We start from the raw sequence: 6,000 nt of genomic DNA, 5'->3' as shown, positions 1-6,000 counted from the left end.
AGAGGTTGGCTCAGAAATAGCTTAGTGAGTTAAAGGCTGGCAGATGTAACAGCAGAAGAAAGAGAAAGGACATAGCAAGAGGAGGAGCTCTCATGAAACACAGAAATGAAGAAGATACGACCTGGCCCTCATCCAACATCACACTGCACTTAAACCAGACAGAGCTCTCCAGAAGCTCTGTCACCATCATACTGGTCAGAGGGCAATGAAAGAGAATCAAAATCACATCCTGGAGCACAGCCAGAGCAACTACCTAAATTGCCCTCAGCGGACCCAAGTGCAGCAGTAAGAAATGCCAAGAGATACTTTAGGCACAGGCACTGACTATTGAAACTTTCATTTACAAACAAAACTACTGTTATCTCCGTGTAGCAGACACCCAGGAGGAAGCATCAAGAGTGAAATGTTTTCCCAGTTTGGGTATGGTGCTACCAGACTAAAACAGTACCCAAACATCAAGGCAAAACAAATAGTGATAGCCCAGTCTACTGACTGGCATTCAAACCCATAAATGTTCAAGAGATATGTCAGAGAATGTCACACGATCTAATGCAAGATTTGAGAAGTGAAAACATCTTCAGTTAGTTGTTTGTGTCCTTAAAACGCAGAGGGAACTTTTGGTAAGAGGGTAACAGACTCTTACCATTTTAATGAGATAAAGTTTAAATTTGAAGGGACTAGACATCCATTTGAGAGAAATCATATCCACCTGGTGGGACATTTCATCATGTGATTATTCCAGGACACAGACTTTGGCACACCAAGGTGATGGAGCTCTTTGTAGGCTTTAGGAAATTGTACAGGTTTGCTCAAAACTTCACAGAAGAGGCATAGAACTATTATGTCAGTTAATTAATAGAGATTTTTGACCCAAAAAAGGAATACTCAATGTGTTTTAGACAGTTTAAGTTGCCAAAAATCGGTCCCTTCTCATTTACCCGAATTCAAAGACTTCAAAACCAAGCTAATCTCAAATCAGCAGTCCATCTCATCTCCTCCAAAATCCCTTCAAGATGCTGTTGATCTGCATTTGAGCGGTTGAGGTGATTGACACACCTCACAGTGGTTGTGTCACCTAAGGAATCTATAAAGGTTTTGAGAGCAACATCAGTATTCCACTACTAAACCACAAGATGTTATACATGAAGACCAGGAGTAAGTTTGGAGTTGCCTGGGGTGTGACATATTCCTTCTGCTCTCACTGTTTTTTGCAGGCTGGGTAGCTCACACAAACTCAGACACGTGGAGCCACCTGAGTCTGGGTCTCTTGTGTCAGGTCTGTTGATACAAAAACTATAACTGAGGCTCCCTGACTTGCTCTTGCATAACACTGTCACAAGACCAGCTTGAATCTCTTCTCACTGCTCTTCAGCCAGCTGAGAACATCTGCACTGGATGCTGCTTTCCAGGCACATGGTGAGGAACGTATACACGTGCAGTACCTATAGAGATGTGTAACCATACATCTCCATGGGTGCCCTGGATCGTGCTGCACAAGGAGAGCTGTGCTGGGGGTACACTGGGCTGTCTGTGCCTAATAAATCTTATCCAGCAATGAAGGAAGTGAACAGCCTATTTTTTCCAAATGCAAACCCAAAGATTTTGGCCTGCTTAGTACATCGAGACTGCCGCACACATTCATTGAAAGAAAGGCAAATGCTGAGGGAACTCTGTAACCCTCCCAGACAGATGCAGAAAAGAATTTGGAAATACCCCAGTGTGTTCCAGGAGCCTATAATGGGAGACTGGCTGTGGAAGAAGAATTGCTGGTATGATCTCAGGACTCAACCCACTGTAGTCAGACAGTCTGCCCACAATGATGGGCCCAGCAAAGACAATACAAGCTCTATACTCGCTGATAATCTAAACCCAAATACAAACAACATCCCCATGCCTGACTACACTATTCAAGTGGGCAGATGAACGTGGAAAGGTAATGTAGATAGCAGGCTACCTCCTCTCCTAGTTTCAACACCTGAGAAATTTCTTTGCTGCTTTCCAAAACTGCTAATGGGGCCAGGTGAAATGATGGATGTAAACAGCTCCTCACAGTGCTCCACAGGCAGTGCTGGGTATTCCTATGGGTACTGAGCTCCTGTGCGTATTACACGGCTGCCTCTATTCAGGAGGCTAAAAAGAAGTTCAGTCCTGCTTGTATATGCTGGAATCATTACCTCCAGTGTTCCCATAAATCATATAAATGAGTATTACTATGTCACTAGTGAGGAAGGTTGCTGTTATTATTAAAAAACCTTCTGGCAATGCAATCCTGGTGCCATCCAAGCCGAGTTTGGCCTCAGTGCAATTTATACCCGTCTCCAGTCTGTGTCCTGCAAACAGTTTCCCAGAAAGACTCTGGCAGCTACACAGCCAGCGCTCAGGCTGCTGTGCCCATCTCCATCACATTCCCCAACCCAAGGGTGAGACAGGCTGACACCGAGTCGTGTCACCAGCCTCGTGCCACCAGGAGCTGTGTCCTCCTTGGGGCAGGGTCTGCTCCACGGCCACTGCACATCCCAGCCACACACAGCTTTCTGCTTGGGATGGAACATCTCACGTGTCACAGGAGACTGGGGAGAGAACCAGCCCCAGCCTTCCTCCTGGGGACATCAGACACACAGATGAATCTCAGCGGATGCTCCTCGGGCACCCAGCAAAGCTGCCAGTGAAAGAAGACGCAAAAGCATCAGCAGCATTGACCTCTAGCCCATGTGCCATGAATTATCGGGGCAGAAACTTGACTAAACACAGAGATTTGAAAAGGCAGAGGGAAGAGGAGTCCAGGGAGGCGGCAGAAGATCATGGACACTCTGTCTGTGGTCTCGTTCTGCGCATTCCACCCTACCCAGAGTCCAATTTATTCCTGTGGATTTTCAAGAAATACGAACCCTAAAACAAGATGTACTGAAAGTTCAGTACATGGTATTAAAGCTAGTATCCATCATGTCAGTTCTGTCTCTTGACTTTATTCATTCTGCTTGTTATTATCATCTGACTATAATCTACTCATAAACAATACCCTTATGATTTTTTCCATGCCTATTTATTTCCTCCGTCATTGACTTGGTTTCCTGAGGCTATTAAAAAAATATAAATATTTATATAAACAGATCTCTATTTTGAAATGGTCCCTAACTACTTATAGATGCAATATGACATCAACCAAAAATCAAAGCATATTTGACACATGGAACCCACTGCTGGCTATGAAAATGGGTGTAGCTGAAATAGCCCCAGGAAAAGATCCACACAGCCCATTTAAAAAATCCATCTGAATAAATATAAGGTCCAGTCTTGGTCCATGGACAAGAAAAACTCTTCAGCAGGTGGGAGAAAAGCCACCTGAACAACAGCACAGGGGGACATCCATGCACCAGCCAGATGTGCAGATACAGCTGTATGGTACTGCAGCACCACAGATTATTTATAGTTGGACAGATGAAAGACTGGAAGACTTGAATTCCATTCATGGACACATTTCCAGAATAAAATCTGATTACACTAGAACAGAGAAGACAGCAAATATTATCTCTCAGAAAACAGCATCCAGCAATTTTTTGGTTATAGATTTAAAGTAATTTAGAATAAGAAGGAAAAAAAACCTTCTGAAATAATCCTTTTGCAGACATGAGAAACTACCACGTACGGTCCCATGCTAATGAGCCCAGCTATAATCCAGTCTTTGCTTTCTGCTGACTAGCTGAGCTCTCGTGGTTTATTATGTCAGTGGAACCCCTCAAAAGAATTATAGCCTTTTATTCAGCTCCGAACCATGTACTATTAAGAACACTAAACTGGTTCAGTCAGTCTATTGGTCCTGCTATAACATTAGACAAAGTCTTAAGTAATTACCTATCTCTTCAAAGCATGTGTTTTCCTTGGCACCAGATCCCGCTGAACCCAGGCGCGCATGCTTGTGGATACCCAGTGCACAATGTACCCAGAGCAAGCACATGGCAACGTACAAGCAACATGACAGGGCTCCTGCCACCACGGCACAGCAAAATAAAAGGCTCCCACAGCAAGCAAAACTCCAGTCTTGAACGAATCATAATCAAAACACATTAAATATTGCTCAGAATAAATACAAATACAGACCGTGCAGGCAACATGCACATCATAGTGGCAAACTGCAAGTTCCTTTGTGATAAATAATAATTAAAGATAGTTAATAGAGCTACTTTGAAAATAGATATGAGCGTCAGCCCTGCAAAAAGATGGGCTGTTTTAAAAGTCACCAGTTCCAGTACTGGTAACTGCTGCTCTAATGCCCACGAAGCAGCAGGGCCGTGGCTCTATGACTCTGCCCACTACGTTGAGCCCCGGTTTTGTCTGCAAGTCCTGCTCATAATTGATAAGTTTTGGGGAAACTGTTCAGTTGCAACGGCCTGGGCTTGATGATTAACTATTCACTGAAAAGCTGCTTTTAAAAAAAAAAGGTGAGTTTCAATTCACAGTTGTCATGATTTCACAGGAAGAATATGTACCCATAAACTGTGTCATGTAGATCACAAATGCAAGTATCTCTAAGCCAACATGATCTACAGGCTGTGCTGTGAGTCAGAGCGTCTGCCTGGATCCCATAGGACTGAAACGAGAGGTCGGGGGACTAGTCTTGGTCTAACCACTTGTAGTTAGACCGTGTGAACAGTTCGACCTGTGGATTAGCTCATCTGATGTGCATCCAGAAGTCCCAAAGCACTGGGAAGACCATCCACATGTACAAAGTGAAACGTCATTATGAAAAGCCAAAGAGAGCCCAAGATGGCACTGCAGAGGTGCTTTCCTGTCTCATTGCTCTTATCCATTGTGCAGAATTGCATTGAATTTGGTTGGGTCCAACATGAAAACAAAAACTGACCCTTAATTTCAGCATCAGCTGTTTTCTGAAGTGCACGCCAGGACCGGCAGGTAGGGAAATATAAGAGCATTATATTGTTTGGACTCTGATTCTGGAATCATTGTACTCTACAGCGAGTCGTACTTTGTGGGCGGTGACTACGGTGCTATAATTACCACTATAATTACATTGGCATGTTTCCTTCTTGGCGAGCCCCATGGAATTACAGTCCCGTTACCTGACCTGGGTTTCTGATAGTCCTAGTACGATGGACAATTGCTCTTTTTTTGGCCTAGCCACTAGCTGGTGGGGTTAGTATGAACTAGAAAGCCAGACATGCCAAGGCAATTTCTTCCAGAGCAAAAAAAAAGAGTCGTCAATGCCCACTTTGACGGCAACAATCACTTGTGGCTCCTTTAGGAGGTGAAGTGGAGGAGGAACCGAGCAACCAGAACATCAGAAGAATCTGGCACTGCAAAGCAGAAGGACACCCTGGGACTAGCGAATCTCACCCATCTCTAATTTCTGCCTCACATAACTGCATCATAAACACACATAAGCTGGGTGTGTCCAATAAATATGTCAGCCGTGACACTTACACTTAATTAAATTATTTGCATTGGGCTTTGGCACTAATATGGTAGCGGTAATTCTCATCTCTCTTACAGCCATTGCTTCAGGATTTGGCGGGTTCAAAAATGCAAAGCCATCTTGTGTTGCAGGTGGAACCCTGTTCATCTCTGGGTTTTGATCCTGTGTTAACCTTGAATCACGTAAAGCAAAGAGGAGACTTTATATACCGGATGGTCTTCTGGTGGGGGACCCAGATAACTCTTCTTTTATGCAAAAGCACATTTTTTCCCCAAATCAAAGAGAATTTCTGCAGAAGAGCTGTGATGAGTTTCCATGCTCTTCCAAGCAGGGTCTGACACCGCAGCCCCCGGTTGGGAGCTGGAGCTCGCTGTGTCCCAGCAGGCTGGATGAAACCAGAGACTGCACCGCAAATCTTTTGCAGATTCTTCTTTTCTTTATAACACACAGGGGGATTTGGTATTGGTGACTTCACTGAACAAACCTCTCAATCAAATCTTCTTCTCGAAACTCTTTTCTCCAGTTCCTGATGTGTTTTCCTCTCTGCTCATTTGTGGTCCGACCTGGGA

The sequence above is a fragment of the Columba livia genome, chromosome 14 (assembly GCF_036013475.1).
Source record: "Columba livia isolate bColLiv1 breed racing homer chromosome 14, bColLiv1.pat.W.v2, whole genome shotgun sequence".
NCBI lineage: Eukaryota > Metazoa > Chordata > Aves > Columbiformes > Columbidae > Columba > Columba livia.
The sequence above is the reverse complement of the archived record's forward strand: the minus strand, read 5'-3'. Positions refer to the sequence as shown.